The sequence below is a fragment of the Somniosus microcephalus genome, chromosome 1 (genome assembly GCF_052327205.1).
Source record: "Somniosus microcephalus isolate GS21.2 chromosome 1, FLI_Smic_1.0, whole genome shotgun sequence".
Taxonomy (NCBI): Eukaryota; Metazoa; Chordata; class Chondrichthyes; order Squaliformes; family Somniosidae; genus Somniosus; species Somniosus microcephalus.
In genome coordinates, this window is record NC_140987.1 from 415,351,469 (window position 1) to 415,363,386 (window position 11,918).

At 43.9% G+C, this 11,918-nt stretch overlaps 1 protein-coding gene across 1 annotated transcript in view; it reads left to right on the forward strand.

Moving 5' to 3' along the window:
- The first annotated feature begins 4,500 nt into the window (after positions 1 to 4,500).
- The window catches only part of tenm1 (teneurin transmembrane protein 1), a 1,268,320-nt gene continuing 1,260,902 nt past the window's right edge, over positions 4,501 to 11,918 (forward strand). Inside the window, exon 1 of the mRNA XM_085999260.1 lies at positions 4,501 to 4,609. The gene's annotated coding sequence lies outside the window, so the exon portion shown is untranslated. The remainder of the gene's footprint in view (positions 4,610 to 11,918) is intronic.

Genomic DNA, 11,918 nt, shown 5'->3' on the forward strand with positions numbered 1-11,918 from the left:
TTAGCACTGTTGCCTCACAGCGCCAGGGACCCGGGTTCGAATCCGGCCTCGGGCGACTGTCTGTGTGGAGTTTGCACATTCTCCCCGTGTTTGCGTGGGTTTCCTCCGGGTGCTCCGGTTTCCTCCCACAGTCCAAAGATGTGCGAGTTAGGTTGATTGGCTATGATAAATTGACCCTTAGTGTTAGGGGGATTAAATACGTGGGGTTACGGGGATAGGGTGGGATATGTGTTGGTGTAGGGATTACGGGGATCGGGTGGGATATGTGTCGGTGCAGGCTCGATGGGCCAAAATGGCCTCTATCTGCACTGTGGGGTTTCTGTCTGTGATTCAAAGGGGAAGGGCTGTTTGGAGTGATAGAGGAGTGGACTAGGGTGTCTCGGAGGGAGCGGTCCCTGCGGAATGCTGAAAGGGGAAGGGAGGGGAAGATACGTTTGGTGGTGGGATCACTTTGGAGGTAGCGGAAATGCCGGAGGATGATCCGTTGAATGTGGAGGCTGGTGGGGTGAAAGGTGAGGACAAGGGGAACCCTATCGTGGTTCCAGGAGGGAGGGGCAGGGGTGAGGGTAGAAGTGCGGGAGATAGAACTTACACGGTCGAGGACAGTGTCAATCACGGTAGAGGGGAATCCTCGGTTGCGGAAAAAGGAAGACATGTCTGAAGCACTGGTGTGGAAGGTGGCACCGTCGGAGCAGATACGGCGGAGACGGAGAAACTGGGAGAATGGAATAGAGTCCTTACAGGAAGCGGGGTGGGAGGAAGTGTAGTCCAGGTAGCTGTGGGAGTCAGTGGGCTTGTAGTGAATATTGGTCGATAACCTATCCCCAGAGATGGAGACGGAGAAGTCGAGGAAGGGAAGGGAAGAGTCAGAGATGGACCATGTGAAGGTGTGGGAAGGGTGGAAATTGGAGGCAAAGTGAATGAAATTGTCAAGTTCGGGACGAGAGCAGGAAACGGTTTATTTTTCTATTGGTCAATGGAAAGGAAAATCAGGCGAGGTGTAAAACAGTTTTACAACTGCAGATCATAACCCCGGCCCCCATCATATATATATTTTTTATCCACACTTTTGTTCTATTCTTCTCTCCCACAAGGCAGCTGTCTTCCATTCTGCCAGCGCAATTTACACTTCATCTAGAGCCATCCTTTGTTTCTTAACCTGTCCCATTACCATCTCCTTTTGCCTTGAATATCTCTTAATGTCTCTCAATCTCTCCTGCCTTCTATCCTATCACAGGCCTTCCCTTTTGTTCTTTCATCCCCTCCCCCATTTCCCAGCCTCTTCACTTGCTTAAAAATCTGTTCCATTTCCTGCTTTTTTCCAGTTCTGACAAAAGGTCATCGACCTGAAACGTTAACTCTGTTTCTCTCTTCACAGATGCTGCCTGACCTGCTGAGTATCTCTGGCATTTTCTGTTTTTATTTCAGATTTCCAGCATCTGCAGTATTTTCTTTTTGTTGTAGAGGTGTAAAACAGGCTGACCTTTCGCTATTGTCCATTTTGTGCCAATTTCACCGCCCCCCCCACCCCCACCCCCACCCCCCCAATGCCTTCAGCGCCAGAGCAGAGAAAATTGGAGGTTGAAAAATACTTGTTGTTTAAATAATTTCTCAGCAGGGAGAGAGACTTCCCCCCCCCCCTTTCCTTGCACTCTTGGTAAATGACACACAATGCAACAGGGTACAATCCACTGTTGGTTAACAAAATCATGAGTGAACACTTGTATACAGATGTGAACACAGAGTGGGTCTCCTTCCCCTATTTTCTTTGGTGGATCTCCCGTAATATCAATACAGGAGGTCACTGCTCAAGAAAAAAAAAAGCAGATTCTGCTGCTCAGCGTGTAATATCCTGTGTCATAAATCTGTGTTAGGGCAAATAGCTAAAGGTGACACCGAACATCTGATCTCAACAGATTGTGCAGATGATATCTGTCAGCGTGTCAGAGAAAAACATTATCAAGGAAAAGACACATCTTCTGCAGCTAATAAGATTTTTATGACACATTTGCTAAATGCAGTCAGATGTAAACGTTACCTTCCTCACACTGTGGTTGATTTAAAAAAGAATTACATTTAGAAAATAAAATCATTCAGGCAGTACAATTCCACTGATACTTGTATGTCCAATCACTGTGGAGCAGCAATCAACAAAGCAAATAGAATACTCCATTATGGTGCTAAATTAGTGAAGAATAAATTGGTGGATGTTGTGTTGAAAATGTACAACACTCTTGGGGAGCTGATGAGTCAGAGAGCCATGGGGAAGTTGTGAGCAGCCAGAGCCAGGACTAGAGGGGCCGAATCATTAACACACATGTGGCTTTGGTCTGTTGCACTTTATTCATTCATTTTAGGCCTGAGTGGGGGTGGATCCTGGGGTACTGGAGCTATGTGTTGCTGTCTACTGGTAGGGGAGGATGAAGTCACGATCAAAGTTATTGATTTTCTTTGGTCGGAAGACAACAGAGCAGTTAGAAGGTAGCCACTTTATGGGTAAGGTTGCGATTTTCTTTTGAGAAATAATTTTTTACGTATTAATAATGTGACAAAATGTATTTTTTAGCATATATAATAGGTTTGGTTAGGAACTGTCACAGAGGATATTCCTTAGAATTGTTCTTAGGGTGTTCTTGATTGGGGAGAAAGGTTTTGTGTAATATGATTGATGAATAATTAAAGTAAAGCAATGATTAATTTGGAGAAAGAAACAGAAAGCTAAACAATGAGGGAAAAAAAAGATATTTAACCAACTAAGAAGAAAGAAGTGCTAAGCATTCAAGGAAATAAAATCAATGTATGTTCATGACGGACGCAGTACCATGGGCCAGAATTTCTTCGAACTGACTTGTGTCAAAATTATGCCGATTTTGCCAACAGAAATTTATACCAAAATTGCCTGAGAATCTCATCAACATCCACCTGAATGAAAATTAAATGTAAATCAGCATAAACAATCAAAGCCCAAGGAAATTGAGGAAAATATGCCTTCTATATTTCCAACTATTTGTTGATAAAACTGCAGCAATAATACAGGTTGAGCCTCCAAAATCCGGAGTTCTAAAATTCGTAAAATGATCCGGAACCCGGGCACTCTGAGGGAAAACCGGAAATATCGCAACCTGGGCCCAGACATTTCCAGACTCGGAACGTGTTTCTGATGTCCGAAGTCCGGAAATATCATTACCTGGGCTCGAGTGTTGCCGGATTCGGGATGCTCAACCTGTCCTACAGTTGAAAGTTCTTAAGAATGGACTCCCTCATGCATCAAGAAAATGGAATCAGATCTTCTGGTGGCTCTGTGGTAAAGGCACTGAGCTATGCAGACTTGAAGGTACCAGGTCTGATCCTTGGTCTATGCTGAGTTAGTTGATCTTAACCAGTATAGCAGTTTAAGTGCTAAATTGTTCTCTTAATCCCTGGGTTAGGAGGGGAACTGTACCCTATAGGTATCTGTCCCACCAGGAGAGGAGAGAAGGGGAAAAAGAGCAATTGGAAAAATGCAATAGAACACTGACTATTGGCACTAATGGATTCCGTTGACATTAAACTTTTTTTTTATTCGTTCATGGGATGTGGGCGTTGCTGGCAGGGCCAGCATTTATTGCCCTTGAGAAGGTGGTGGTGAGCCGCCACCTTGAATCGTTCCAGTCCCGTAGTGATGGTACTCCCATGGTGCTGCTAGGGAGAGAGTTCCAGGATTTTTGACCCAGTGGCAATGAAGGAACGGTGATACATTTCCAAGTCAGGATGGTGTGTGACTTGGAGGGGAACTTGGAGGTGGTGGTGTTCCCATGCATCTGCTGCCCTTGTCCTTCTAGGTGGTAGAGGTCGTGGGTTTGTGAGGTGCTGTCAAAGAAGCCTTGGCGAGTTGCTGCAGTGCATCCTGTAGATGGTTCACACTGCAGCCACGGTGTGCCGGTGGTGGAGGGAGTGAATGTTTAAGCTGGTGGATGGGGTGCCAATCAAGTGGGCTGCTTTGTCCTGGATGGTGTCGAGCTTCTTGAGTGTTGTTGGAGCTGCACTCATCCAGGCAAGTGGAGAGTATTCCATTGCACCCCTGACTTTGTGCCTTGTAGATGGTGGAAAGGCTTTGGAGAGTCAGGAGGTGAGACACTCATCGTAGAATACCCAGCCTCTGACCCGCTCTTGTAGTCACAGTATTTATGTGATTGGTCCAGTTAAGTTTCCAGTCAATGGCAACCCCCAGGATGTTGATGGTGGGGGATTCGACAATGGTAATGCCATTCAATGACCAAAAGAACATAAAATAAAACTTTGGTTTTACTGCCTTCTGACCAATGTTCACTCATCAGAGCAACAGATCCGACAACAAATTAGATAACTATGATTATTGAAAGTTAATGCTCAAATATACCCCAAGCAAGATGGTGGAACTTATGGCAGGTCTTCAAAAGCACCTCAGCCAGATTTGAAACAAAACTGTTTCACTGTTTGACCATTTGTAATTTCTCATTTCTTTCCTCTTTCTAAAGGCCCTGAATTCTGGGGAGCAGCTTCACAGGCACCAGCAGCCTTCTGGGATCTCACCGAAATTGCCATTATTTTGTGAGCCTCGGGAGCAAGTCTGATTAACGATTTGATCCAGGTAGGCCTTTATTCACTATGTCTTCAACCATAACAGTTTTAAGATGTTATAAGGAATTTGTCACAAATTGCAAGAAGGTTGAAGAGGTAAATTAAAAAATAGGACCTCAAGGGTAGTAATCTCAGGATTGCTACCAGTGCCACATGCTAGTCAGTGTAGAAATAGAAGGATATTTCAGATGAATACGTGGCTAGAGGAATGGTGCAAGGGGGAGGGATTCAAATTCCTGGGACATTGGAACTGGTTCTGGGGGAGGTGGGACCAGTACAAACTGGGCGGTTTGCACCTGGGCGGGACCGGGACCGATGTCCTAGGGGGAGTGTTTGCTAGTGCTGTTGGGGAGGATTTAAAGTAAAATAGCAGGGCATGGGGAACCTGTGCAGGGAGACAGAGGAAAGGGAAGCAAGGATAGAAACAAAAGACAGGAAGGAGAAAAGCAGAAGTGGAAGGCAGAGAAATCAAGGGTGTAAATCAAACAGGGCTACAGTAAATAATAATTCTAAAAGGACTGAGAGTGCTAAAAAAACAAGCCTGAAGGCTTTGTGACTTAATGCGAGGAACATTCGTAATAAGGTGGATGAATTAGCTGCGCAAATAGATGTAAACGGATATGATGTAATTGGAATTATGGAGACATGGCTCCAGGGTGACCAAGGCTGGGAATTCAACATCCAGGGGTATTCAATATTCAAGAAGAACAGGCAAAAAGGACAAGGAGGTGGGGTAGCATTGCTGGTTAAAGAGGAGATTAACACAATAGTAAGGAAGGATATTAGCTCTGATGATGTGGAATCTGTATGGGTAGAGCTGAGAAATACCATGGGGCAGAAAACGTTAGTGGGAGTTGTATACAGACCCCCAAACAGTAATGCTGAGGTTGGGGATGGTATTAACTGGGAAATTAGAGACACGTGCAATAAGGGCACAGCAGTTATCATGGGTGACTTTAATCTGCATGTAGTGGCGCTTCGTAATTTCCAAACATGCAGCCACTGAGCTTTGAGGCCTTTAACAACGAGTAGACGCGTGTCGAAATAAAACGTTCCAAAATGTAACTTTGTCTTTAAACTGTTTACTGTAACACTTTACAAACAGAATTACAAAGCAAAACACGTTTAAACGAACACGGTCAAAAACTGTATTGCTCCAGCCATCAAAGCCTTTACCTTCTCTCTAGCCTCGTGGAGCTTGAACTGTAAAATGGCTGGATACCATGTGACAAGCTTAAGGACTGTACCATTGTAGCAAGAATAAAGGGGGTATCTCAGACTATACTACTGGAACAAGAAAATAGGGGGTTTCTCAATACAATAAGTCAGTCAGGTAAATTAACTGTATTATACTATTTAACCAATATTTTAAAGTATTTTCTTTCTTAAACTTTCATGACTCTTACACTGCATATAGATTGGGCTAACAAAATTAGTAACAATACTGTGGAGGAGGAATTCCTAGAGTGTATACGGGACAGTTTCCTCGACCAATATGCCGAGGAACCAACTAGAGATCAGGCCATCTTAGACTGGGTATTATGTAATGAGAAAGGATTAATTAGCAATCTTGTTGTGCGAGGCCTCTTGGGGAGGAGTGATCATAATATGATAGAATTCTTCATTAAGATGGAGAGTGAAGTACTTGACTCAGAGAATAGGGTCCTGAATTTAAATAAAGGAAACTACGATGGTATGAGGCGCGAGTTGGCTAGGATGGATTGGGGAATGTTACTTAAAGGGTTGATGGTGGATAGGCAAACATTTGAAGATCGCATGGATGAACTACAGAATTTGTTCATCCCTGTTTGACAAAAAAATAAAACAAAAAAGGTGACTCAACCTTGGCTAACAAGGGAAATTAGGGATAGCATAAGATCCAAGGAGAGGACATATAAATTGTCCAGAAAAAGCAGCAAACCTGAGGATTGGGAACAGCTTAAGATTCAGCAAAGGAGGACAAAGGGATTAATAAAGAGGGGGAAAATAGAATATGAGAGTAAGCTTGAAGGGAACATAAAAACTGACCATAAAATCTTCTATAGATATGTGAAGAGAAAAAGATTGGTCCCTTGCAGCCAGAATCAGGGGAATTTATAATGGGGAACAAAGAAATGGCAGGCCAATTAAATACATACTTTAGTTCTGTCTTCACAAAGGGGGACACAAATAACCTTCCAGAGATGTCGGGGAACATAGGGTCTAATGAGAGGGAGGAATTGAATGAAATCAGTATTTGTAAGGAAATGGTGTTAGGCCGATAAATCCCCAGGGCCTGATAATTTACATCCTAGGGTAATTAAGGAAATAAATCTGGAATAGTTCCCATGGATTGGAAGGCAGCTAATGTAACCCCACTATTTAAAAAAGGTGGTAGAGAGAAAATGGGGAATTATAGTCCGGTAAGCCTGACATCGATAGTGGGTAAAATGCTAGAGTCCATTATAAAAGATGTACAGCAGAGCACTTGGAAAACAGTGACAGGATTGGACAAAGTCAACATGGATTTACAAAAGATAAATCATGCTTGACTAATCTACTGGAATTTGTTGAGGATTTAACTGGTAGAATAGATAAGGGAGAACCACTGGATGTGGTCTATTTGGACTTTCAGAAGGCTTTTGATAAGGTCCCGCATAAGAGATTGGCGTGCAAAGTTAAAGCACATGGGATTGGGGGTAAGGTAGTGTCTTGGATAGAGAACTGGTTGGCAGACAGGATGCAAAGAGTTGGAATGAACGGGTCTTTTTCCGAGTGCCAGGCAGTGACTAGTGGGGTACCGCAGGGATTGGTGCTAGGATCCCAGCTATTCACAATATATATTAATGATCTAGACGAGGGAACTAGGTGTAATATCTCCAAGTTTGCAGACGTCACAAAGCTGGGTGGGCGTGTGTGCTGTGAGGAGGATGCAGAGAAACTCCAGTATGATTTGGACAGGTTGGGTGATTGGGCAGATGCATGGCAGATGCAGTATAATGTGGATAAATGCGAGGTTATCCACTTTGGTGGCAAAAACAGGAAGACATATTATTATCTGAACAGCAGTAGACTGGGAAATGGGGAAGTGGAACGAGACCTGGGTGTCCTTGTGCACCAGTCGCTGAAGGTAAGCATGCAGGTGCAGCAGGCGGTTAAGAAGGCAAGTGGTCTGTTGGCCTTTGTAGCGAGAGGATTCGAGTACAGGAGCAAGGATGTCTTGCTGCAGTTGTACAGGGCCTTGGTGAGACCACACCTTGAGTACTGTGTGCAGTTTTGGTCGCCTTATCTGAGGAAGGATGTTCTTGCCATGGAGGGAGTGCAGCGAAGATTCACCAGACTGATACCTGGGATGGCAGGAATGACGTATGAAGAGAGATTGGGTCGATTAGGCTTATATTCGCTAGAGTTTAGAAGAATGAGAGGGGATCTCATTGAAACTTATAAAATTCTAACAGGACTAGACAGGCTAGATGCAGGAAGGATGTTCCCAATGGCGGGGGAGTCCAGATCCAGGGGTCACAGTCTAAGTGCTAAGCCATTTAGGACTGAGATGAGGAGGAATTTCTTCACCCAGAGAGTGGTGAACCTGTGGAATTCTCTACCACAGAAGGCAGTTGAAGCCAACTTATTAAATATATTCAAGAAGGAGTTAGATATATTTCTTAAGGCTAAAGGGATCAAGGGATATGGGGAGAAAGCAGGGACAGGGTACTGAATTTGGATGATCAGCCATGATCTCATTAAATGTCAGAACAGGCTCGAGGGGCCGAATGGCCTACTCCTGTTCCTATCTTCTATGTTTCTATGGTTGAAAATGAGGAGTGGCGGGGGCAGTGGGTGGCGGGGTGGTGGTGTTGGGTGGAGTGGGATTGGGGCTTATTACTTTTGCATCCCGAATATTTTTTACCATTCTACAGCTCAGTAGAACTATTCTCATTAGGGGTTCGACTGCAACCTCTCCAAATATAGCCAACCTATCTCCAGCTTCATATCCTACCCCATACTGTCATCTCCGGAGCACCCCAGGATTTCTCCTTGGCCTTCTTTTCTTCCTAATCTATGTAATCTACAGCTACAGGGTCAGCGTAACCCCACAACTGCTTCCCCTCACCCCACAGCAACCATTGTGGTGTGAGACTACTTGATTGACATGAAATTCTGAATAAATCAAAATATTTTCCAACTGTTTATCAGTAAAACCGAATCAATTGTTTTTACCCCTGCTATGAACTTGGCAGCCTTTTCATGCCATTACCACACTCCCCAGCACTCAGGCTGAAGCAAACTGCAAAATATTGGCATTGTGTTGGACCCACAGCTGCGTTTCAAACCCCAAATCATATCCATCACCAAGGCGAGACCTCTGCAAAATCGCCTGCCTCAGCCCAAACCTTACTCTGCTGCCACTGAAACTCTCATCCATGCTTTTGTCACCTCTAAGCTCAATTTCTACAATCTCCCCTTGCCAGCCTCCATCCTGCAACCTCTAATAACTTCAACTTGTTCAAAACTCTGCAGCCTGAATTCTGACCTGAGCTATTGATTGCCTTATCATTTTTATCATCACTGACAGATCTTGGCTTGCTGCCCCCCCCCCCCCGACCCCCCATCAAATGCATTGAATTACAAATCCTTCTACAACCTCATTTCACCCTATCTCTGCAACCTCCTGCAGCCTTCTACAGAAACTCTTTTTTATCCGGCACCGACGGGACCGGCATGGTGCCGATTTATCAAAAAGTCCGGATTACAGAGAGGTATAGTAAAAGGTACGAGAGCCCCGTACACAGCAACAGATCCAGGCTTCCCTGTTGCATGGCAACAGGTGCAGGAACCCCGGCCACAGATCCAGGCATCCCTGTTGCATAGCAACAGGTGCAGGAACCCCGGTTACATGGCCACAGATCCTGGAACGGCCACTAATATAAAGCAAAACTTACCTGAACCTACTCCTGAATTTTGCCGGTTAACAGAGATTTCCGATTATTTAGGTGCTGGTAAATCGAGAGTTTCCTGTATCCCCTACTGCACCCTCCGGTCTTCCAACTTTGACCTTCTGTGCATCAGCCCTTCATTCACCCCAGCACTGATAACAGAGCCTTCAACTTCCAACTATTCTCTGGAACTCCCCCTCCAAACCCTTTATTACTCTACTTCTCTATCCACTTATAAAAACCTTCTCAAAATGTATCTTTTCGACAAACCTTTAAGTCCTTCCTAACTCTTCCACCATGTTTATGCACCTTTCCTTTATCCTTTTTATTTATTTTTGTCACCCGCGCCCCCCCCCCCCACCCCCCACCTTGCCCTCCCCACCCCCAGTAAAGTGCCCTGGGACATTTTCTGTATCAAAGACACTATACGAATGTAAGTTGTTGTCCACCTACATCTCTCGTACAGGATACATCACAAAGTCCCTTCCGACTTTAAAATAACTCACAGTCACCAAGTCAAATGTTACGAGAGTTGTAAAGGACCTTGTGGCATCACAGAAGTTTTGACATTTTTGCCCAGGGTTGTGTAATCTTTATGTAATCATTATTTTTAAAAGATTAAAAGTTGAACCTAGCCATTTAAGAGTCTGTGGCTGAGTGCCAATAGTTAATTCAATAAAGACAGCATATAACTGAGCTATACAGACTAAAAGGTGCCAAATTTGATTCCCATTTGTGGTAAGTTTGCTGATCTCAGCTGGGCTGGTGATCAGATTGCTATAATTGGTGTCAGTTCCCCTGGACTAGGGAAGAGGGAAATTAGTCAAGATTCCTGCCCCGTTCATTATTCAGTCATTTTTGCTGGAAGGTGCATGTGTGTAGAGGGGACATACAACATAACTGGACTTGAGTGTCCTGCCTCCCATGGTAGAATATCCTGTCAACAGTCAACGTGTCTCACACGTGAAGAATAGTCAGTTAGGTGAGGTATTGGAGGGCAACTGTCATTTGTGGAACCAAACCCCAGCAAGAAGCAGGCAGGGTGGCAAAAAAAAGAATTGTACCTGGACTTAAAGGTTTCACGACAAATGTGATCTCAGCCCAGACTGTGGGAAAACTGGAAAAATCCTAACATGAGGGGAAATTGCAGTTGGCTAAGCAAAATAATATCAATTAAGTGCTTATTGGATGAATGACTTTCTGTATGGACAAAAGCTGCAGGAAAGGTAAAGAGATGGGTAATGTCAAAATAGTTGCTGTGTTCCACATGCTCCATCTGCCCCATCCTCCTAAATTAAACCTGTCTGCTGTTTCTATGGGAACCCAAGTTAATGACATTGAAGAGTCACTGGTGGGCAGACAGTTCTTCTCCATTTTTCATATTCAGTTAATGAAGACTTGTTCCTCCTCTTGGGACAAGTTAAACATTGATGCCTTATAAAACAATATACCGAATAAGGGAATTAACCACATTTGTTTGTCACAGTTACATGCCATTAAGAAAGTGACAACTGATCCTGTTTTGACCAGCCTGTTGTATGATCCTGTGCACTGCTTCCTTCCTTTATTGCCGATGGCTCCTGTTCTGTCACATAGTATGTTGCTTTAATTGACAGCTCACATAGCATCTCACACCATGTCGCCCTGACTGGCAGCTTATGTCACGGTATGTTGCCCTTACCTGACAGCTCATGTTACATTTCATAAAACTTGTCTTCATTGACTGCATTCTCTTTTTCCACCCACCCAACTAAGCTGACCCAACCACTAAGCAATGGAGAACAAAATGTCAAAAAGGATCAACTGCTCCTACTCAATGGTTGATGGTTTTTGACATATATACAGGACAAGTAGTGAATTGAGTTGACATTCTTCTACCTCTCGGGCAGTGTTGCAAATCTATATCTTGATCATGGATCTCTAACTTTCACTTGTTCGAAACACTAATCTTCCTTGGTTAGGTATGTGCTATGTACATTGACAAGCAGTGTAAGATAAAAGTGGATCTCTTACTTAGTCACTTTTGATTTAAATTTTGACCATTGTGAAAGCCATGAGGTAGGGACTATCAATTTTTTTCAATGTGTTAGTTTTGTTAACATATTAGGATTAATTGGCGAAACAGGCTCGAGGGGTCGAATGGCCTACTCCTGCTCCTATCTTCTATTTAGAATCCATATTGAGTTTGAAATAAGTTGTATACCAATTTCACCCCTCCTCCTCAACTAAAGTAGTAGAACTTGTTTTACTTTGTTTGCTGATTTTTCTCCCTTTCTTTTCCCCTCCTCCTCTTCAGAGAGCAATGGCTTCTTGCTGGTGTTCAGTTCCACAGTTGCCAGGCAGGCTCTACTAGCATTCTTCATGTTTGAGCTTATACAGTGAATATTGGAGGGCTATTTGATC